The sequence below is a fragment of the Manis javanica genome, chromosome 3, assembly GCF_040802235.1.
Source record: "Manis javanica isolate MJ-LG chromosome 3, MJ_LKY, whole genome shotgun sequence".
NCBI classification, from domain to species: Eukaryota; Metazoa; Chordata; class Mammalia; order Pholidota; family Manidae; genus Manis; species Manis javanica.
In genome coordinates this window covers 139,860,283-139,886,241 of record NC_133158.1, presented here as the reverse complement: position 1 = coordinate 139,886,241, position 25,959 = coordinate 139,860,283, and positions in this window count along the sequence as shown.

Genomic DNA, 25,959 nt, shown 5'->3' with positions numbered 1-25,959 from the left:
CATAGGTTTACTCCTATGAAGCACTATCCAGTTCAATATAAAAATCATCTTTATAACCCAGAAATGTCTGACAGGCCCCTTCCCAACTGACTTCCAACCCAGCAGTAATCATTATTCCAGTTTATATCACCACTAATTAGGCTACCACTTTCTGAAATTTATATTAATGGAACCACACATTATATATTCTTTTGTGTCTGGCTCTTTTTGCTCATGAAAATACCTGTGAGAGTCATTTATGTTGGTTTGTGTATCAGTGGCTTGGTTTTAGTGGTAGGAGTGTTTTTTTTTAGTGTGAGGAGTGTGAGGAGTGTTCCATTATATGAACATATTACTGTCTGCTTAGTATTTACTAATTGATGTGTGGGATTGTGCTTGTTGATTTCTCTGGGAAGCAGGTACTGAGGTAGAATTAGATGCACAAAAATAATATTTGAGAATAACACTTGAAATAAAAGGGAGGGGAGCATCCTTAGACCACACTCTGAATAAGACCAGTAGGGAAGTTCAGAGCAAAGATTGCTCAGTAGAGGAAGTTGTTGCATTGCTGGGAGATGGAGAGGTCCTTAGTAATTCATTACATGGGGGTTGTTCAAGATTAAAAGACTGTAATCTTGGCTGCTATTGCCTTGTTCATATATTGGCTGGATACAGCTCAGAGAAGACCTAAGATAACATCACTTTGCTCAGTTAATTGACAGGGGTCACCCTAAGAAGAGTACTCATAGGTCAACTAGCTCGGGCAGATTCTGAAGGCTAGGCAGAAAGTCCTTTCTTGAAGTTAAACCCAAGCCATGCTTGTCTATTTCAGACACAGTTTTACTTTTTGTCTTTGTATTTTTTTACTATTATGAATAAAGCTGAAATGAGCACTATTATAAACACTTTTGATATTAATCAGTGATTTCTCCTGGTTTTTAGGGCAGTTGTATATTTATCATAAGACAATAATGTCGGTTTGTAAAATAGTTGAACTAGTTTTCCTAACCACAAGCAATGTGTAAGTATCTATTGCTCTACACCCTTGTCAAACCTTCATTATGTCAGTCATTCAATTTGTTCTTTTATACCATAATTTGCTTATCCATTTATTAAGGAGCATTTGGGTGTTTTTCTTTAAGAAGTAAATCTGCTATACATATCCACATATAAGTCTGCTGGGTTGTATGGCAAGGTAAATTTTTTAGAGACTGAAAAACTGTTTTTCACATTACTTTCACATTTTACATTCCTGCTAGAAATACATGAAAACTCCAATTGTTCCATAGCCCTATCGAGACTTGGTATGACCAATCTTTATAAGTTTATCCATTCTAGTTAAGGGTGTTGTGCTATTCATTGTAATTTACATTTGGAGTTTCTTAATGACTAGTAATGTTGAGCATCTTCTCATGTACTTACTTACCATTTATATCTATTGTTCATTGAGATGTCCATTAAAATCTTAAGACCATCTATAATTGAGAATTTAGATTTCTTATTTTCAAATTGTAAAAGTTCTTTGTATATTCTAGACATTAGCCTTTTGTCAGGTAAGTTTTTTACATATATATTTTAAATGTTTTTTCTCATGTCTATGACTTACCTTTTTACTGTCATAGCACTGTATTATGAAGAACAATTTTAAAATTTTGATAAAGTACACTTTATTGATTTTCTCTTTTATATTTTATACATTCTGTTATATGTCTTTGCAAAACCCAAGGCACTAAGGTTTTTGCCAGTATATAATATCTTATAGTTTTTGTTCTTACATTTATATTAAAAATTCATTTTGAGTACATTTTTGTATACAGTATGAGGTTAGGGACAAAGTTTTTTTTAAGATATTACTACACAATTTTTCTAGCACTTCTTGTTTAGATGATTATCCTTTCCTGATTAAACTTATCTGACACTTTTTAAAGCAATTTGACACCATATGTGTGGTTTAATTTTAAGACTCCTCTGTTACATTGTTCTTTTTATCTTTCTTTCTACCAATATTCTATGTCTTGATATAGCTTTATAATAAATCTTGAAGTCAGGTAGTATAAGTCCTCAATGTTTGTTCTTCTTTACAAAGTCATTTTGGTTATTCAGGTCCTTTGAATTTCCATATTAATTTTATAATTTTCTAGCTCTTCTTATAAAAATAAAGCCTGCTGAGATTTTGATAGGGATTGAACTGAATCAGTACCTGTATTTAAGATACTGACAATTTATCAATACTGAGTCCTTTCTACCAACAGACAAGATATATTTCTTCACTCATTTAGATCTTTAGTTTTTCTTTCCAATATTTTGTAATTTTTAGTGTATAGGTAATATACATATTTATTATATATATATATATAAAACATAGATAATATATATGTTAATATATTTTTCCAAATTTATACCTAATTAATTCATATTTTAGTGCTATTATAAATGTCATTTTAAAGTTTCAATTTCCAATTGTTTATTGATAATTTATAGAAATATATTTGAGTTTTGTAATTGATCTTGTATCCTGCAACATTGTTAAATTCATTTACTAGTTCTAATAGCTTTGTAGATTCCCTCTGATTTTCTACATTAATGATCAAGTCATCTATAAATAAGGAGTTTTACTCTTTCCTTTCCTACATAGAAGCCTTGATTTATGTTTCTTGCCTTGTTGTCCTGGCTAGATCGTTGAATGGAAGTGGGAGAGTGGAAATGATACTTTGTTCATCATGATCTGAGGGAGAAAGGATTAAATCTTTCACCATGACTTGTGTTTGCTAGCTTCCTTTTATCAGACTGAGAAAGCTTCCTTCTATTCCTAGCTTGCTGAAAGATATTATAAATGAATTTTAATTTTCTCAAATGCTTTTTATAAATTTATTTATATCCTTGTACAGTTTTTCTTATTTTGACTGATAACATGGCAAATTTTATTAACTGGTTTTCAAATAGAAGACTAGATATGCTCCCTGGGAAACCCTTGGTCATACTGCATTATTCCCTTTACATGTTGTTACAACTGGAAAGTGAGTTCCCATGACATAGCAGGCCAAACATTGGAAGGTATATGGGGTTATGTGTAAATCTCACAGCTTGTGCCAAATTAAAAATTAAGTATATGTAATTTATGAAATTAGTAAATCATCCTTAAAAATGACATATTCCTTATTATTTTCACAAGGTATTTGAAAGCATAAATATTAACTCTTCACCAAATAAAATGGTACTAACTCTTCCACAATAACATACAGTGATAGTAAGTAGAGCCTCAGGGCAAAAGCCAGTTCTGCATCCTGTTCTGTAGTATGCAAATGCACATGCTCTACCATTACATTTCTGTTACTGTACGTATGGTAGACGTCATGTTATTAGATGGACATATTTTGGTAGGAAGTGATATTTAGTGGCCAGAGGCCCTGGTAAAAAAAAAAATTATTCAAATTGTTTTACATTCAAATATAGCTTATTTTAAATAAGCCTAATTGAAATAATATAACAAATATGAAAGAAATAAAAATAATTTAGAAATACATACTAAAAATTCCTGAAATAATAAAGTGTAGAATAAAAGACCTAATGATCATCAAACACATCTAAAGGTATGGAGAGAGACAAAACATTCTCTTTGTAAGCAGTTTTAATAATAAATACAATGGGTTTTTGAATATATGTTTTTTCTGTCATTTTAATGTCCTCAGTTAACATCTCTAAACATTTTATTGAACATCTTTCCTCTAATCACCCAGTTTATGCTTCTAAGCAACCAAGTACCTTTATTTTGAAGCTTCAATTTTATTCTTACTACTTGATTATTTTCTCCAGTAAAGCCAGTATGCATGCTGCTGCCCCGCAGATCCTGTGGTTATTGTTATGTCATGTGTAGACAGCCTCTCCACAGGGGCTGCGGTATCCCTGCCAGTCCCAGGCCTTTGCCATTTACTTCTACTGGTTTTACTGCCAAGTTCAGTGCTCAGAAAAGAGAATAACCAGCCATGAGCAACATGTTCTTTTTCTGCGGAGTGACAGGGCTGTGCTTTAATCTCCTCCTGTGACTCATAACAGAAGCTTTTATAACAGTTTTTGCTGACTGTCAGACTATTCTAAGCCTCTGCTCACAAACCAGTCAGGGGTAGAAAACTTAGAATTATTTACACTTAGTTGACAAGAAAGATGTTGAAAATGAAACATACATATGGTAAGATGCTAGGGTATGATTTAGGATTGGTATTCTGAGTACCTTAAGACATTGTACTCTTAAAGAAATTTTTTTCAGTATTTAAGGAACACAAATATGTTCTATTTCATAAAGTGGAAGGGGTAGATTCTAAATGAAACTAAGGATGGATTTTAAAAAAGTCTTCTATCCAGCAATTTAAAGAAATCACCCTTCTACTCTAGGCTGACTCCACCATTCTACCAGTCATCTTTGCTGAGAAAACCATTCTCTTAAGTAGGTGAAACTGGGAAATGGTTTAGTATGGCATCTATTATAGTGTACAATAATGATCTGTTTACATATTTTTCACCTTTACCAGAATTTCTTGGAAAACCAGTCTGTGACTGGCTTGTGAATACATCTAGTCTAAATACGATATCTAACATCTGATAGATATTCACGTATTTGTTGAGACTAATACTGTAGCCTGGCTCTACCACTAATTTTGAAAACTTACCATTTGACCTCTTGGATATCCTTTCTTCAGTAAAATGGGACATTTGAACTAGAGTAGAGGTTACATATTCTATATTTATCCTGCTTATCATCCATAGTGTAAAAATAAGGTGATTTTTTAAAATTAAGAGGTCAAAATCTGAATCTGAGGAGTGTCTAACTATCTCTTTCTGAGAAATAAACCACTCCGAGTTTAGTGAATTAGAATGATTTATTTTATGTCTTAATTGTAAAATGAGAAGCCAAGGAGTCGTCAGGAGGTAAGGGTGAGAGCTCAGTTGAGGCTATTGATTATCAAAGCTTTCCTGTGTGGGGGCCTTTAGAAGTGATCACTTTAAATAGGCCTTGTATGCTTAAAAATCTCTGTTGTCTCCCAAACACTTATTTCATTGGTATACCATACTTACTTTGTCCTGTAGGCATTTGAGTTGGCTGCCTCTGTACGAAATAAATGATTGCAATAATTTTGATAAGGCTTGAAGCATATGCTGTTAAAATTGCCTTTTTAAATCCTTATCTTTATCAAAGCATTTGTAATACTAATATGATATAATTATAGCCTTAAAAGAGCTCAATTGTTTTGATTCTTTGCCAATGAATTATTTGTACATGACCTGAAACAATCTATTTTTTTCTGGCAATTACAGTTTCCAGTGACTTATTTCTTTAAAGCTGATGTATTCATCTACATATGGCAACAGGGCAAAATCAAAATGTAAAGTTCAATTGAAAGTATGTTTTTTCAATGTGTAGAATTTTCAAGCACATTATATTTAATTTACTTAGTCTTCATTTTTGTCCTGTAATCAACTCTACATAATCTCATATGTGTGAGAAAGAGCATAATACATAGACAGAAAGATAGAAAGACAATAGATAGATAATTAAAATAATTGTATAAGTTTAATGATTTCATTAAAAAATAAGCAAAAACCATGAAAGTTATCTTAAAAATAAAATAATCTATTATATCACTTAACAAGGAGTCTTGGGGCATGGCAGTGATACAAAGCTGGGTCAACTGACCCACTGATGTCATCAAAGGTACAAACTCCATTTCTCAGCTCTGCCATCTCTACTGTTAATTAAGTCTACTCCTCTTTAAGCTTGTTAATCAGATATAGGCATCACCTATGGCTTAATCACTTTTGAGTAGAAAAGAACATGGATTCTCTTTTTCTTGCCTCTTATTTTGGGCAAAGGAAATTTTCCCAGAAGACAACCAGTGTACATTGTCTTAATTTTGGTTGGCAAGAAATGGTTTGCATGGCTATTCCTAAGTCATGTATTCACAAAAATAAAAAGAAAGAGATCACCGTGAATGATTTAGATTAATCACTTGGGATGGATTGAGTCTTGAAGAATCAACAATTATGACTATTACAATGGAATAACTATTTTTACAATTACCCATGCATAAATTTTGTTTGATTGAATACACTGTTGGATGAGAGATAGCTTATTGTAATAGAAAAGGGGGTAATCTGCTTGTAATCTTTATTCCAGAATAACCATGTGTCCACATGGTCCCTTTTTTTGGAAGGTGTGCTAAGTATGCTGTATGTTGATAGACTGGGACTCACACAATCTAGCCCTTCCTTCTCTATGGAAACATCTTATTGGGAGGCAGACCCTTCTAACCAAGGTTTTGCTCCTTGGGGCACTGGTCACACAAGAACGATCTCTTCTAGCAAAGCACGTAGTCTTTTTCTCACCAATGCATATATGCAGTTCCCTCCCTGTCCAGGATAGCAGTGCCAACCGTGTCTAGCCAGCCAGTCCTGGACTCCCGGTATGTAAGTTCCAATAAGCCTAATGTCCATGTGGTGTCTCCAGATCTTTCCTCCAGTCTCTGGACTCTTTCTCATCACAACCCACTTGGGTATATAGTCAGACTTGTGATCAGATCCACGTTAATGAGGAAAATTTACTGTATCAGTCTGCTGATAGAAATGCTAATCTTTTGAGTCGCCTTCACAGGCACCCAGAAACATCCAGGGTTACCAGCTAACTGGGCAACCCTTTGCCAGTCAACGTAACATATAGAATTAACCATTACAGAATCTGATTCTATTAAAGACTTTAAACCACTCCTGTTTTCAGCTCCATACTGCTCTAGGAAAGGTAGGATGATCTGTGGTCCAAATTAGGCTTGCTTCTCATCTGTTTTAGCCTATTGACGTAATCTTCATCTCTCTCTGATTTGTTGGTTACCTCTTATCCTGTCTTCCCCATTCTACAGTTTTCAAGTATTGATATCTTTGCTCTACCTCCACTCTAATTTTTTCTGTTGTTCAGTGTCTATGCCTTTTTTTATTCCTTGACTGCCATTTTAGTGATGTGTTCTGGAGAAAACAAAGGTAATGAACTATCACCATATTTAACAATGAGTCTCCCAATATTTTTCATATACTTTCCTTAGGCTTAGAGTGGTAATTTAGGATGCATTATCTATTGTGTGAGTAATTTCACAATATCTCTTCATTTATATTTCAGTTTTTTTTTTTCTTGTGGGCTGGTCACAAAAACAAGCACATACATACATAGAACCTTCCTTCAGTGTGATCACATCTCCCCTCCCCTCCTAGCACCCTCTGTCTCACCTTATATTCAGAAAGCAGAGGCTGCATGGGTGGCCCTGAAAGTAGCCTGGTTCCAGGATACCACCTCACAGGATGGGTGCTGGCATCTACTGGGCAGCTTCAAGGCAGCCATGTCACCTGGGCCACAGAAGCCAAGGTGCTCAACCTGCATGCCCTGGACGTAGCCGACTAGCCAGGCACAGCCTCTGGCCCCCTGGCACTGCTGGCGCTGTTCATGTTCTCAGACAATCTTGTTTTTAATTGTTATTTCGCTGTACTGTCATGTTGCTTGAACAGCCTCTTCTGTTTTCTTTTCTTTGAGACCCTAACTGCAAACACCCGTTCTATTTCATGTGGAGGAGTTTAGCTAGATCATATATTGTTTTTCTCACTGACTTATAGAGACACACTTTGCATGATCTATGTTTAATCTAAATTGCCACCTGGTGTATAGGCATCACATTCCTTACTAAGGTGAGAGGTAATCAATTATAACCTTCAGACACCTTAAATTGTAAAACATCTCTCAACTTTAAAATAGGAAAAATACTAATGCTAACATCAATGAAATATTGTAAATTGCTCATCCTGTTATTTTCTAAATTAAGTACCTTCCCTTGGAGAGAATCTGATAATGAGTAAAATAAGAAAATTTTCATAATAACAATCTAATTGAAGAATAGCAATTTACATGTTCTTATATTGAGTTTAGCTCATATCTAGAATTTACTGAGGGCTCTAAATTAGGATACAAAGCAAAGGATTAAGACTTTTATTTCACAGATGCATAAAATTGGAAGCTATACAGTTTTCATGAAGGGTATTCTGCAGTGTTTTCAGACTATTAGCAGTGTAGTATTTAATTTGTTGTGCTATTGTTGCCAGGCAGCTGTGTCTGTGAGGTCTCTCCCTGCACACCAGGTGAAACCTCAGCCTGGACAGGGGAGTGTTCTTGACTCTGAATGAGAAAGAATTCTTAAGCAGATCAGAAGAGCCTAGGTAAGGAAGGAATTCATTAGAACGAGAGTAGTAATGAGTGGCAGCGGCCTTTCAGGCATCTGAGAGCAGGAAAATGCAGAGGAACTGAGGGAAACCTTGCTAAGTATTTTCTTGGTTTGGGGCAGATTCCCTTGCCATCTCTTAAAGTGAGGGTCACTTGGCATCCTATGCCCACTTGGATATGCACTGCGTGGCCCCCACCACCTCAGGATTTGGAAAGCCGTGGAGCATGGGATGGGGTGAGATTGTATTCTGAGAACTTCCCAAAGAAGGGAGATTCTCAGGCAGGCTCCTGCAGCTGCAGTTCCCTCCTGTCACCCAGGCGACGGGAACTCGGAGGCCCAAATCTGAGGTCTCAGCAGATTTACCCCATCAGCAGAATTACTTCTCAGCAGAAGTACCCCTCTCTACTTAGCAGGGGTAAAGCAGAGACTAAGTGAAGACTTGTAAATAAATTGAAAGAGCAAAGAAACAAAGATGGTTATTATAGTAGGTAGATAGCCAGACCAGAGCAAGGAAGGGGAGAGGAACTTTGACCACTGTTTACATTTGGCTAGATGTTTACTACATTATGCACATTTCATGTAAACCACCTATCCTAATACTCTTTGTTAGGTGGCAGATACAGTATATTGGGCCCCTGCCCATATCAGAAGGATATAGGTAGGCCATGACTTGTGTGACACAGCTACTACATCCTATGGCTGGCTGCAGGTGACTGAGAATGATCAAGGCACCCACTTTACTGGACATGGTTACATGGATGGGTGCAGCAATCAGGAATAAAGTGTAAGTTTCATGTACGATATAACCCTACCAGGACAGGCATGATAGACAGGTTCAACAGTTTGTTGAAATCTGGCCTGACACCACTCAGACACCAATAGTCTATGGTAAAAGCATATTACAGGGACATTTTGTTTTATCTTTATGACCAGTGCATGTACCTCTCATAGATCTGTGACTCCCAAAGGGAGATGGGTGAAAGTCTAGTATTCTAGACCAGGATGAGATCCCATTTTGGCCACTGTCTTATCACAGGACCACTTTCTTGAATGCATCCTACCTGATGGACAAGATTTGCCTATGTTGGTGTCATTAAAACATGTTAAGATTCTTTTCTTCTACAGTCCCTGTGGCTTGGACCTACACCCTGGCTGCAACTGCTGCGTGATGATTTTCTGAACTTTCCCATTCAGCTACTCACCACCTGAGAAATGAGCAAGCTATGGAGTAAATTTGCATAGGACTTTGAACTTAACTGAATTCTCTGGCTTGAGGATTATCATGATTTTATTACTGTTATTATTATATGTTATTAGTCTGGTTACAGTGCTCCAGTTTTCTTGTACATGGGCTCTTGAGGAAGATGGTAAGGGAGTAGATTGTGAGGCAAGATTTCTGAAGGGGTGGGCTATGGGTAAAATTGCAATTATTTCCAGAATCTCTCTCCTGACCTTAGAGAATCTCCATATAAATAGGTGTTTCCAAGGGGTAGAGAGAAGTAGCCCATCTCCATATCACAGGTGATTACAAAGGGGAGCAAGGGTATATCTGGACCTGAGAGGATGGGTGGGGTCCATTTTTTGCAGCCGGGTCATGAGAGACATTGGCAAGCAGAAGTGGAAGACTGCTTATAAGCAATAAATGGATTTCTCCCCCTTTATTTTCCCTTTGACTGATTTTTGTTTCAAAGATAATTTTCCCCATGCTGCAAAAATGTTGTCCTCCCCAGAGTTACACCAAACATCTCAAAAACTTCTAAGCAGGACAAGCAGAGTGGTTCACATCATTACAATTATATTAAAACTACTAAATGACAAAAATAAAATTTTGATAGCAGCAAAAGAAAAAAAAATTCCTATATTTAAAGAAATAAGGAATGATTAACAAGGTATTAAGGATATTACATCCAGAGAAGCTATTACTCTTCATAAACGATTTTCTTAAATTTAGATTATGGTAGTAAAATTGGTTAACTAAAATTACTCATATTATTTGTATTAAAAAGAAAGAAACATATTGCCTAAAAATAATCCTTAGCCCCCCAAAAGTTTAGGAAGTTAAGTATTCTCTTAATACGTCCCCAAACCTTGTGTTTATATTTTTTTCACCACAGAATGTGTCCTCTTCACTATGTATCTTCAGCCAGTTTGTTAATAGGGAATAAAGGTACTTAAGGACAAAGAATCTTTCTTTTAAAATATTACTACACTATATTTCTCCCAGTTCAATAATATTTTGAATTTTTAAAAATATTTAGACACACAGATAAAGGCAAACAAGCAGCAGAAATCTATTAGCCCTGCTTGTATTGTGCAGATAATAAAGAATCAGTTAGGCATTTTTTAGAGTAAAGAAGGATAAGATAAAAGATGTACTGTGGGGAGATTTAATCCAGTAGTCTGTGTGTGGGGGATAAATTAATGTTTGACGGAATGAGAACCAGTTAATAGAGATCTGTGTAGAAGTCATTTTGTGACGATACCTGGATGTCCATATCTATAGACAGATTGAATCAAAAGAAATAATAGATTCTTTATTAAATGCAGAAAATGAGGTACAGAATGCTTAGACTAAAGTAAAAGAGAGAATGGGTCATAGGACAAATGGGAACTGTGAATAGATACAACTACGCAAAATTCTCTGTGATCTGATCCCATGTAACCTCTCTAGCTCTGTCATTTTCTACCTTTACTTAATCCCAGTACTCCTGCCACACAGAATTATTTGCTATTCTCTAATTATGTTATGAATTTGTCATCTCTGAAAACATGTTCTAGAGGCATTCCCTACACTTCGGAGTGCACAGAAGTTCAGCATTCAACTGGATCATTCATTCTTTTAACAACATTACATCGGTACTTGAGACACTGTTATATTTTAGGACTGGCAGCTTAGTAGGGAAGCGAACTAGTAAGCAAACAGTTCTAGAAGAGCATGGCCACTGATATCATAAAGGTATCTAAAAGTATAGTGCAAAAGCACCATTGTTATTAGGTAGGCATTGTTATTAGGTGAGGCTGTAGTCAAAGAGAAAGGACAAGGAGATCTTGCTTGCTTCAATTAAAAAAGGCCTTATCTTATCCTTCAAGGCTCATCTTTCTACATTTGATTGAAAACAAAATTCACCAAGGCTACTTAAGCTGGATAGTCTTTCCATGGAGATTCTGTAGTGCTGAGCCTTCGAAGAATTTTAAACAAGAATAACTACATAATCAAGTTTAGATGTTAGGCATAATTTTGGCATATACAAATAGCAAGAATTGAGGGTTGTTGATTTTAGCAACGCTTGGAATAGTAGGGAGAAGTGATTTAAGCATCTAGAGTTGTAGGACTGGAGATAAAAGTGAAGATAATTACAATACATATTTGAGAGTTAGTATAAATGGAATCTGCTTCTATTAATCATTTTAAGGGATCTCTCAAATCACTGTATCTTGCTCATGAAGCTTAAGACACATTATCATGAATGATCACTATTTGTTTACATTTTGCATCACTGCCATCTTCCACACACACACACACACACACACACACACACACACACACGCATATCTGTGTGTAGACATGAATGTGCATGTGCATATTTGTTTAAAATTTCTTCATGGATGTAAGATCAAATTTATTCAGATATTGAGTGCTATATTAAGACATAATATAGTTGCTCAAGTACTACTTACTGAATATTTGAATTAACTAAACCTATATGATTATTAGGGAAGCTATTAAAAGAAAACTTTAGTGGAAATAGGTCTGTGTAATAGGGAAGAATTCAGCTTCAGGGTTCTGGCTGAGTCACTAACTATGCTTTTTTTCAAACAATCTACCCTTTTTCCCAAGTGTAAAATGGGAATAATAATGGTTACCTGCCTCAAAGGGGTGTTGTGAGGACTAGCTAGTTGACAGTTTTAAACTATTTTGAAGATAGAATGTACTATAAATGCTCCAAGGAAAGTTTTTAAAAGCACAATGGAATAAAACCCTTGAACCATAGCATTAGGAAAGTTAGTATGTCGTTTAGGCTGGCAATCTTCAACCGATAAAGAATTCTATGGGAAATTAACTCCACAACATTCTTTATTTTCTTGCCTCTTTTCTACTTTCTTCTTCTGTAGCTAATATCTGCCTAGTGACTCAATTCAACAGGAAAGTTCCAGTAATGCCATATTTTAAAATAGATGTTACTCATAAAGAAAGAAATGCAATGAAGATTATAAAATGGTCATTAATCACACTGGGAAATTTGGTCTCTTCACTATAGCACTATATTCAGAATTTATCAGAACTATTTTAAAAATTCACTCTATCATTAGAAATTCAAAGGTATAGTTATAGTTGCCTTGAAGCAAATGTTTACTTGTGTGTAGAAATGTACTTTAATAATTTTCCTAAAACATAAATATCAGAACTAGGTCAGAATTTCATTTTTTAAAACAATTGCTTATTGTTTCCAAATGCCAAATGAAATATTCCAAACTTTAAAAAAGAAATTATTTCCTCTAGCCATTCTTACTGAGAATATTTACACATTTTGACACATTTACGTACCCTATTTTAAAAACAAAATCCATATTCATAGAAGTTAAAACACAAGAACTGCATGTTAGACAATTTTTGTGAGAAGAAAATGTTCATAAGGAACATAATGACCAACTTCACATATGATTTAAAAAAGCTGAACTGCAACTTCACTATTCTTTAAGCAGTAACTTAGTCTGGGCCCATGAATCTGAGTTTTCAATCTTTACTGAAAACTAGCAAGCAAAACTGAGAATTGAAAAAGATCAAGTTTTTACATAAAAATAAGCATTCCATGTCATCAACTCACTAGTTCTTGCCACAGAAATCATGTCAGACACTATTAGGTTTTCAATCTGAAGAGTAGTCAAAAAGGGCATATTAACTTCTTAAATGTATTTCAGTATGTGATTAAAAAGAGAGCAGAACACCCCATAATCTAAAATATATTTATTTTTAATCAACAAAGCTTACATTTAGTAAGATGTTTTCATCTTAAGTCTGTATTGGCATTTTTCATTGAAATTATTTCCTGCTTTTAAAGATATTCACTTAACACCTAGAAAATAGGGAGGCACCGAATTCAGTACATTAAAATGATATGACCATACCCCTGGCAGCCAATAATTTAGTTAGGAAGAGAATATGAATAGATGTGGACATACATATTTTATATATATATATATATATATATAATATATAATTAAGTGATAAAATGAGTTTTGGGATCTCTTGCACATGTGATATAGAGAAACTAATAATGAGTTTTGTGGAGAAAATGTGCTTTAGAATAATTATGATAAGTTTGATGAACTGAAGAAAGAATAATGGAAATAATGGACATTTCAAGTAACAATTAAGAACAAGTTAACCTCCTTGGTTAAATTTATTCCTGTGTTTTATTCTTGCTGATGCAATTATAAATAGGATTGTTTTTTTAATTTCTCTTTTTAGTAGTTTATGTTAATGTATAGAAATGCAACTGATTTTTGTGTATTGATTTTGTATCCTGCACCTTTACTGAATTCATTAACTAGTTTTAGCAGGTTTTTTTGTGGGGTCTGGGAAAGATATTTGCAAATTATATATCTGATAATGTATAAATATCCAAAACATATTAAGAACTCACACAATCAATATAGAAAAACCCTCAAACAATCCAATTAAAAAACTGAGCAGAGGAACTGCATAGAGATTTTACCGAAGAAGGCATACATATGGCCAACAGGTACATGAAAAGATGCTCTACTAATAATAAAAGAAATGAAAATTAAACCACAATAAGGTATCACCTCCCACATGCCAAGATAGCTTTTATCAAAAAGAAAAGAGATTAGTGTTGACTATGAGTAGAGAAAAGTAAATCTTCATACACTGTTGGAGGGAATGTAACTTGGCACAGCCATTATGGAAAACTGTAAGGAGGATCCTCAAAGTATAAAAATAGGACTACCTTATCACCCAGCAACCCTACCTCTGGGTATACATCCAAAGGAAATAGAAACAAGATATCCAAGAGCTGTCTGTTCTCTCGTGTTCACTGCAGTATTATTCACATGGTTAAGATATGGAAACAACATAAGTGGCCATGAACAGATGAACAGATAAAGAAGATGATACATATACATTTATAGATACTCATACAATGGAATATTAACCAGCCACGTGAAAGGAAAACATCTTGCTATTTGCAACAAGATGGATGGAACTTGAGGGTATTAAGCTAAGTGAAGTAAGCCAGACAAAGACAGACAGACATTGCATGGATGGCATCACTTACATAAGTGATCTTTAAAACAAATTCAATATCATAGAAACAGAGAGTAGAAAAGTGGTTGCCGGGGGCTGGGTGTGGAGAAATAAGGAGAGGTTGTAAAAGGGTACAAACTTTCAGCTGTAAGATAAATAACGTCTGAAGATCTAATGTATAATGTGGTGAGTATAGTTGATAACACTGCATTGTATGATTGAAATTTGCTGAAAGAGTGGTATATATATCAAATCATCATACTGTACACATTAAATAACTTACACTTTTGTCAATTGTACTTCAATAAATATGAAAAAAAAGAGTAAGTTGAAAGTCAGAGAGCTAAAAACCCTGCATCTGTAAGTAAAGAGCAGTAAGGATATACCAAGAATCAAATGGAATAATTATAATAGACTTGAGTTAGGCTTATTAGACATAGGTTCTAAAGAATTAGATAAACAGAATGCAAGACTATTGAGCTTTTTTGTGTTAATCATCCCTGTATTTCTAGCCCCTAGAATGGTTCCACCTTTTAGTAGGAGCTCAATAAATATTTGTTGACTCAGTAATTAAATGAAATACGGATTTGTGACTTGAAGTGGTGTGCAGTATGGATCAGTTGTATCTCCTTAAGCAGCAGAGTGGCAGGATGAAATTTTAGAAGCTTATTTGGACAGTGGTCATGTGAGATGACAGTAGGGGAATAATTACATGGCACTGTTGGTAGAAGCATTTCCATTGGAGGTTGCTGCTTGACTCAGCCATGCTTTGGACATTTCATCAGCTATGCATTCAAATGCAAAAAAAAAAAAGTCCAACACTACAAACAGTATAAATTGAATCAATCTGACATTTATGCCTTATGATATCTTGCTGATATCATAGTACTTACATTCTACATAAGCAGTGGACCAGGAAGGAAAGGCTTTGTATCCACTACATTAGGCAGCAAAATCTGTTCTACATTTACATTAAAGTTGACATCAGTGTTCCTGTGTCTGCAGAAAATGGAGGCCCAAATAAGAAAAACTGTTTGCTCTTGAATTTTAGTCTTGAAACAAAATTAACAAAAATGAACCTAAGACCAAATGACAAAAAGAGTAAGTCATAAATATTCTGCCTTTTATTATAAATACGCTTCTCAACATAGAGCCTAATTTTGAAAGTATCAAGAAGCAAGAGGCTTAACATTCAAATGTTTGTTTTGAGGATAAAAAAGATAAGAAGGAATTAATTTCTTCTTATTCCTCAGCTTCATCTCATTTTCTTTAAACTAGTAGGTTCAGAGTTGTGATAATCTAGATGTTCTCAACTTATTATCATTACTATTATAAAAATTGTGAATGTTATTATTATATTAGTAATAATTTATTTTTGTTACTAATAATAGCACTTTCTACTTTTTGTAAAGATTTCTGTTTTCATTTACATTAACTCAATTAGTCTCACTAAGAAAGTGTTTGTATGGGACACATGTTATTATCTTTATTTTATAGATAGGGAATCTACTCATCAGAGATACTAGATAATTCCATGGCACCCAATTTTTTTTAGAACTAGAGTCTTTGAAGTTATATTTATTGTATTCTACCTCACTGCTATTCTTCCTACTGCTTTGCTCTCACTAGGGACATATTCCTCTAACTTCTGCCCCAAATTAAACTTTATCATTGAAATACTGAACTTGTCCAAATTCTTGACTGACCTAATTGAAAATAAAACATTTTACCTAGGCTTAAATGGATGAAATTCTATTTTATTTTAACCTTGGGAACACAAGAATTGTATTAGGTAATTATTATTACCCTGAATAAAGATATACACTAATGATGTATAACCTGATCCTTTTCCTCACTCTTGTGACAAAAGGGAACTTAGAAGCAAAGATCAAAAATCTTTCTGGAGGACATATTCTAACCTATGTATTTCTCTGAGTCTCAGCATAGGTAGTTGTGTGCTTTCCTAGCTAGTAACAAATTCCAATAATTAACATTCAGCAAATATTGCACTACCCTGTAGAGAAATCATTTTCTTCACTTTTCATTTCTTTGTGTGTAGAAGCAATGGCAGGCCACCCAAAACACTCCACAATGGCTTACTGATTACTTTGAATTAAGGTGACTAGAGAACTAGCCAGTGCAAAAGGGATTGTCTGAACCTCTTCTGTCTACTCCTGAAACCAGAAAATAAATCTCCTAAGTGAAAGGTACCCTCACTGCACCTGAAGGGTAAAGGATACTTTTCAACACAAATAGGGAGTTTAGAGTCATAAACAAATTGTGTTACTTTTTTACTAATTTAGTCCAAATGCTGTTTAGAATTCCTTATTAATTTAAACTCCCAAACATAAGTTCTGTTTGTCCTTTCAAGTCCTCACAGATTTATCATGGCTTTGTCTGAAATGTACAGAACTGCCTGTCTCAGTCATTTCTTTGGGTCTCAATTTCATAATTGGGTCTCAGAGAAACCATAATTAATCTTTGTTTTTTTCTTCTATTAATCTGTCTCATGTCAGTTTCATTCTTAGTCCAGATAAGTTTGAAGAGTAGATGAAAATTATTCCTCCTAACATAAGAAATCAATATTGTTACCCAATATTAGCTCTTAATACAATGGTTTCAAATTGTATTGCCTGTTATGCATTCAGAATTGTCACTCTAAAGTATTAGAGTTTAATTACCATAGAAATGGTAAAAAAATGGCAAAAAGTATCTTCCACTGAAATAATAAGTTCCCCTTCCCTCATATAACATAAATAATATAAACATTGTGAGTTAAATGACTAAATTATCATCAAGTTATTTAGAGATAAGAGAAAACCACTCCAAAGGCATAAAATTACTCTAGCAAAAATTGACTAAAGCCTCATTAAAGTAAACATAATTTGAAAAAGTTTACTTCTTTAACAAAGGCTCTGCTTGTCTTTGGAAATACTGGGAAAGCATATTTTGTGCATGCTCATTCCAGCACCAGGATAGTTGTTGTCCGGTCTTAATAAACAGAGTAGGGCCTTTAGAGTAGCTTGCTAAAGGAGAGAGAAAATGCTGATCCACCTTTGAGTTCAGGCATTAAACATCTGTCTCTGGAGGCTTGGTTAATGTGTGCCTGCTCTCATGAGACAGATCTATTCTTATTGTGTTGATACATCCAGTCCTTGTGCTTGCCAAGGCTAAAGCATGGGCTGCAGGCAGCTGCAGTGAACACTCAAAAATAATGAGGACAGATGAGGTATTCTTGTGAGAGTCAATGCCTTTCTTGCAACTCATATGCCCAAAGCAACTTTTATTTCAACTTCCATATTGAGTGTGTACTATGTATTCAGAATCATGATGATAGTTCTTGAAAATTCAGAGTTAGAAAACTTGGTCCTGTTCCAAAGAACTTAAAATCTATTTATGAGATAGTTTTATTCTTGTTTTAAGAAAGGTAATGATTGTGAATTCTAAATATAAAAGACAACATAGTGTTAAGATTACAGTATCATCATAAGTGGAAAAGCATGACAATTCCCTTAGTTTACATCAACAGGTAGGAAGAAAGCTTTTCTCATTCTATTTCCATATAGTGACCAGAGTGACCATCTTAAATTATATTTAGTAACTCTCTCTGTTAAAACCTTTCAATATGGCCTTCTATTGCACTTGGAACAAAATGCATTTTCTTTAACATAAGCTTGCATCTGTCTTGTGCCTAATTGTTCATACCCATCTCACAACTGCTCTACCTCTTTCTAACCACCCTCCAGTAAAAAGAACCTTTTTCTTGCCCTGGGTCAAGTTTAAACAGACTCCAAAAGAGAGATGTGCTCAGGAGGTTTATTGTAGAGTTCTGCTGGAGCTAAAAGGAAGTGAAGGAAGAAGCAGTAGGCAAAAGAATTTGTGAAGCAATACAGTTAAATCCAAAGCTTCATTTGGTCCCATGGGTAGCACTGGAGCTTCAGTGGCCCTTCAGAGTTTCCATAGAGGAGGCAAGGAGCCCAGGCCTGTGCCTTCATCCTAAACAGGTTATCTAGACAGTGCCTAACAGCATCCACTGTGGCTAGTTTCTCTGAAAAGACAACCATCTCCTCCAGTTCATGGCCTTTCCACATGTTTTCTGTTTCTTTTTTCTGGAATGCTCCCTTCCTCCATCACCCTACCACCCTTGTCTGGAGATTTTGGTTCACTTTTGAGGTCATTTTGGAAGTTATAAATTCCTCAAAAAGCTTCACTTGGATCCCTAAGTCTAAATACATTTTTCTTGTATATCTTACATAGCAACCTGTATTTTGGTTTTATATAAAATTAGTCAAATGTATAACTATATATATTTTGTGTTTAGTGTTACTCTTCTCCATTTGTACTATATTATAATCTTGAAGAGAACAGGTTTTTGTCACATCTTTAAAGTCAGCACATAGCCTCAGTGATTTAAACATGATAGATGCTTTATGAATATTTTTAAATGAATGGATGAGTGGTGGTTTTTCTTTCCCTTAGGCTCTAGTAATGGCTGACATTTCCCACTCACTATAATGATTTAAACTTTGTTGATTTTTCTTATGAATTGTTAGCTATTTGTATTAGAATTATATCTGATACTCTGACACAAAAGCTCTCAAATTTGGCTTGAACTAGAATCACGTGGAGGGCTTGTAATAGCTCAGAAGGCTGGGTGCCACCCTCAAAATTCTGTTCCAGGTCAATTTAGGTTTGGGCTCTGTATTTGCACTGATACTGATGCTGTTGTTCCAGGGATAGCATTTTGAGAGCATTGTCTTACAGAAACTTAAGATGAATGTAGGGTTGCTTACAGTAATTTCAGAGATAATTCATATATTTATGAAGCCATTCTATGGGATAAGATGTGGGCAATCATATGCCAAACCCTACTTCAAATTTGAACTTTTGACAAGGACATATGTAATGATGTATAAATTTGCATTCACCAGATTATCAGAATTTAAAACAAGAAAACATCAAATAGATGGAGACACACTACCCATTCTCTTCTGTAGAAAACAGAAGAATAGCAAGGGAGATGGAATAACCAACATGAGCATTATTTTTCTTGGCTGCCCACGACAGCCAGCTGGTGTAATTCCAAGAGCAACTTTTGGTAAGAATATAGTGTACAGACAAAAGCGAATGGAGGGAGCCATGTCATGATAGGAGATCTGTTTGATAAAAGGAAGTGGGAAACAGTTTTATCAATTAGCATAGGCAAAGAAAACTATACCTAGGCAGGACTTGGGAAATCTTTCTGTGTTCTGCACTCAATCAGATATGAGGTTCCATTGCCTTTATGTGGACTAGTATTTCCATGAGTACACAAGTACACTTGGCAAGAAAGCAATTCCACTAGTCAGAAATATAAGAGGTGATAACACACTGAACAATCAAGGGGTCAAAAAATAAATAAAAAGAAAATCAGTATCTTCAGACAATTGAAAAATAACACACAACATGCCAAAACTTACAAGAAACAGCAAAAACACTTCCAAGAGGGAAGTTTACAGTAATAAATGCCTACATTAAGAAAAAAGAAAAGCCCCAAGTAAAGGAGCTAGAGGAAAGAAAAAGAAAAGAAAGAAAAAAGTAAACTTAATCTGAAGTTAGTAGGAGGAAGGAAATAACAAAGAACAGAGGGGAAATACATGAAATAAAGATAGAAACTTGTAGAAAAGTTCAATGAAACCAAGAGCTTTTTTGAAAAAATTAATATTTTTTGAAAAGATAAACTGCATAATTAAACCTGTAGCTGGATATAGCAAGATAAAAAGAGGGAGGACTTGAATAAATGAAATTATAAATGAAAAAGGAGACATCATAACTAAGATCACACAACTATGAAGGTTCATAAAAGACTACTGTGAACAACCACATGTCAACGAATTGGATAACCTAGAAAAATGAATAAATTCCCAGAAACATACAACCTACCAAAATTGAATCATGAAGAAATAGAAAATTTTAACACACCAACTACTACTAAAGAGATTTAATTAGTAATCAAAAACCTCCCAATCAAGAAAAATTCTGTACCAGATAGCTTCACTATCTAGTAGTTCTACAGGTAAGTTTAAAGGTTGGTGAATTCTACCAACCTTTAAAGAAGAATGAATACTAATTCTGAGCAATATAAACAGAGTTTGGAGGCTTCGTACTTCTGCCGGATTTTCAAACTTTTTTACAAAGTTATCATCATCAAAACAGTATGGCATTTGCATTAAAAACAGACACATAGATCAATGAAACAGAATAGGAAGTAAAAAAATAAACCCATATATGTTCAATTAATTTTAGACAAAGGAGCAAAGGAAACACAATGGGGGAAGGAAATTCTCTTTGATAAATGGTGTTGAGAAAACTGGACCGCTGTCTTACATCATGCACACAGTTCAACTCAAAATGGATTAAAGACTTGAATGCTTGACTTGAAACCATAAATCTCCTAGAAGAAAATGAGGAATAATCTCCTTGAAATTGGTCTTGGCAATGATTTTTTTAATATGACAGCAAAAGCAAAATCAACCAAATCAAAAATAAACAACTGGAACTACATCAAACTGAAAAGCTTCTGTTCAGCAAAGGAAACAGTCAACAATGAAAAAGCAACCTATGGAATGGGTAAAAATATTTGCAAACAACATCTCCAATAAAGGGTTAATATCCAAAATATGAAAGGAATGCATACTACTCATTAGCCAAAACAAATAACCCAACTAAAAAATAGGCAAAGGATCTGAAAAAACATTTTTCCAAAGGGGGTGTACTGATCACCAACAGATACATGAAATGATGCCCAATATCACTAATCATCAGGGAAATATAAATAAAAACCATAATGCCATACTACTTTGCAAACAAAAGATAACAAATTTTGGTAATGATGTGAAAAAAAGGAAGCCCTTATATACTGTTGGTGGGAAAATAACTTAGTTCAGCCACAATAGAAAACAGTATGGAGGTTTCTCAAAAAATTAAATGTAGAACTACCATAGACACAGCAATTCAAGGTACATATGCAAATAATATTGCTATATAGAGGAGATATCTGCATTTTCATGTTCATTGCAGCATTATTCACAAAAGACAAGGTACAGAAACTAAGTATCGATCAACAGATAAAGAAAAAAATATGTATAAGATAAAAATGTAATATATATAATATAGAGAGAATAGAATAGAATAGAACATAGCAGAATAGAACAAGACAGAATGTTATTTGGCCTTAAAAGAGAAGAATGTCTTCTTGTGTGCAACAACATGAATGAACCTGGAGGGCACCAGGCTAAATGAAATAAGTCAGACAGATTCTTCATGATATCACCTGTGTGTGGAATCCTAGATATACATGCAAAAAAATGAACTCATAGAAACTCATAGAAAGTAGAAAAGTGGTTGCAGGGATAGGGGTAGGGAAATAGGAAGAGATTGGTAAAAGGATGCAAACTTTCAACTATAAGATGACTAAGGTCTGAGGATATGTAATGTGTAACACAGTGAATGTAGTTGATAGCAAAATACTGTATAATAAATATTTGCCAAGAGAGTAGAACTCAAAAATTCTTACAAAAAAAAAAAATGGGAGAAATATGTGAACTAATGAATATGTTAATTAACTTGCTGGGGGGAATCTTTTCACAATCTGTATGTATACCAAGTCAACAGATATACCCTTTAAATATCTTATGATTGTATTCATCAATTATATTTCAATAAAGTTTAAATATAAAGCTGCAATAGAGGTGAAAAAAATAAATGCTCACAAATGAAATAAAAAAAGATGAAAAAACATGATATAACAAGGGCTTAGAAGTGTATAATAAATTAAGATACGATATACAGATCACCATTGTAAAAGTCATCTATACCTAGGAAATATCTGCATCTTCTCCTTGTGTCTCTGGATATTTATGTCATGCTGCACATGTGCACTGTGGGTTCCTATTAACTGACTCTCTTTATCATTGGCTTCTTTGCTCATATCTTAGTAAATACAACATATTCCAGATTCTCAATATCAATTAGAGGAAAGGTGAAAATCAAAATTAAACTAAGTAAATATCAATTATCAGTAGCTTGGTTTAATAGATAAGAAAATAGAGTGTAGGAGATGGTAGTTTTCTTTAACACAGGGGCAGTTTCTAATAGAGACTCCTGATATTTAATTGAGAGGCTCTGAGCTCTACTCCAAGTCCAAATGACCTCACTTTAACAAACATCCCAGTTTGTTTAAAAATTGTTTCCCAGTGGGAAAATTGAATTAATGGAAAAGGAATGTGCTTTAAACATCATTATCTTAGAATATTCTGCCTATGATTATGAAAGTGATTAATGGTCTCTAAGACTCTCAGACCACAGAATCCAAATTAGTTTAAAGTCAGGGTTAAAAAAAAAAAGAATGTAAAGGTATTAAGAGAGAAAATAGTATTTCTGATGTTTTACACAAATTTTCAAATGAATAATAATTCTTAGGCATCAGATATAAAAATATGTATGTGACATTTGATGATTTTGCTTCTACTTGAAAATTTTGTATAGTCAAGAGTTAATAACTATCTGAGAATATGGTCACAAATGCATCTATTTCCAATATTCAGGTAATTATAAAATGGAAAAATTTTTAAATTAGGATACATTATCTTTGTGTCTGTAAAGTCAGGAAAATTGTGCTGGAAAACTCTGTAGTAGTTTAGAAGAAATATGTACATAAAAATAAAGGATTCTATTGGTATTGTATGCTGTCAGTCAAGGTCCTCTAGAGAACCAGAACCAGTAAGATATATATGGATACAGAGATAGAGATAGAGATTTATATAACTTATTATGAGGAACTGACTCACATGGTTGTGGAGCCTGAGAAAATCCCACAATCTGCTGTTTTCAATCTGTAAACCCAGGGAAGCCAGTGGAGTAATTCAGTCTGAGTCTGACGGACTGAGAAACAGGGCGGCCAGTGGTGTAAATCCCAGTCTGAGGGCCTCATTCGTTGAGATGAAATGTCTCCATTCAAGCAGTGAGACAGGAAAGAAAAGGAGCTAATTTCTCTTTCCTCCACCTTTTGTTCTATTTAAGCCTACAATGGACTGGATGGTGTCCACTGTGTTGGAGGAGGGCAGGTCTGCTTTACTGAGTCCACTGATTCGAAGGCTCATCTTATCCACAACTATTTGTTATTTAGATATTCAAAAATCTAAGCTAATTTTAATTATTTCCTTCCTTGTAACATTAGTATATTCTGAACATTAGTCTTCTGACAATATCCTTATACAAATTTATCATTCTTATTTAGATTGAGAATTGGCTATGTGCCTCATTCCAGAGTTTGTTTTTTAAAAATTAAATTCATCAGTGAGTGCCATGCCTGCCACATTTGAATCTGAAGTTTCTTTAAATCGTCTTCATCTTGTGATTAATTCAAAGGCTACTTAGGTTACGCCCCGTCTTCTTGCCAATCTTCTTTTTTAAAACATCAACATCTTATTCATTTAGAATTTTTGAATTTCTTTTCCTTTAATTTAACTAATGAACACATTTGTTCCTGCCAACTCATCTCCACCGTAACGTCTTAACCCTACATTTCTTCCAAGATGTCTATAAAGCCCAGTTCATCAAGTCCTTCCTTATAAAGGGAGATACAGCCCTTCCTATTATTGGTTCCTCTTTCTTCTGAAAAGGTAGTGATTCCCCCTTTTATATACAGAATTAGGGTTTTAATTAAGTTATCAGATACTTGTAGGTAATAAATCTATTGATGCTGGTTATACTGATGAAGTAAGGTGCAGTGCAGTTATGAATTATTTTAATAAATCATATCAATAAACCTAATTAAATTAATAACACATCAGTAAAATATATCAATATGTTAGTTCAATATTAATATAAGTGGATTGATAACAAAATTAGTCTTTATTACATTCTAGAGAAGAACAATTTCCATTTATTTTCATTTTTATTTTGTTTTACTTAAAATGTCTCTGCCAATTTTTCTATAGTGATGAATACTTATTTCAATTGTATAATACTTTCTTTAATATTTCTAATGATAGGTAATTTAGGATACAGGACTTTTTATAGTTTTCAAAGTAAATAACTGTTTATATAGATATAACATATTGATTAAAATGTTATCTAATTCATTGTACATGGCTTGTATGTTTTACCTTTGGAACACTGATTTATAAAGTTATAAAAGCTGAAACATACTCCTAACAAAAGTGTTAACAAATAAACTTAAGCTTAACTAATGTAAGTAAAGTCTCAATTATAAGGTGTATATTTAATGGTAGAGCATTACTTTAGAATCATAAGAAATTAGAAAAATGTAATAGGCTCTTATTTTGTTGTATGCTGAACACAGCAATGCATGCTAAAGACATGCATTACTTGACTTCAATATGAAATGTTAACTACAGGTAAATATTTCATCTTTCTATGTTTTCACTTATATACTGCAATATTTTTTATTACACACAACTAAGTACTCCTCTAAATATCAATGATGCATTCCTATTTACAAGTATGTGCTAATCAAGACATGAACACAAAGCCATGACATGCTGAAGTTTACAGTTTAATGATATGAGCTAGAAAACAGTTAATTAAATAAGAATGTACATTTGCAAATTAATGTGCTGAAATGAAAACTAAAGGGGTAGGCTGACTTAGATTATATTTTCATAAAAGGCTTATCTAACTTGCTAATACTTAAACTGAGAACTGAAATATGGAAGAAATGGAAGAAGTGGAAGAAATATGAAAAATGGAAGAAATATGGAGAGTTGGATGCAGAGGGAACCACAGCACGGAAAGATCTAGGGTGGAAACAAGTGTCTTATGTCCATACCCCATGAACAAGGGTGAGCAAGGTGGTGGCCATTAGAGCAGGGGGACACTCAGGGCAGATGACACTGGTGTTAGAGGCAGTGGTGAGGAGTTCTTATTTTATTCTAAGACTAATAGCCATTGAAGTGTGAGAAGCAGAACTATGACAATGTCTAATTCATATTGTTTGTTTTGAAAAGAGAAATCACTAATTTCAAGGAACTAAGGTTGAAAGACTCCCAGACTAGAGGAGGTATAAAATAAAATAAAACTCTCCAAAGCACAGTACAAAGTGAACAATAAGCATTTAGAATTTTAGAAAATGCTTTACCTACAGAGTACTAAAACCAAATAACTATTCTAGTAAGTACAACTTTTCTCTTGTGCCTCTCCACCCCACTACCTGTTCAAACTCTAGAACCATTATATACAGACTGCGAGTGGAGGGAAAGAGTAAAAGAACAAGTTATGGGAACAGGCCTCAGCTGAAGGAGGAGAGAAGCTTTGAATTAGATGTGAATGTTTTAATGTACAAAAAATATTAGAGTGGACATAATTTTTACCATCGACAAATCACAATAAAGCAATGAGACCTACAATTGAATTTATCCTGAAAAGTTCAGAACTAGAGATATAATTAAAGTAATTCTCATTTAT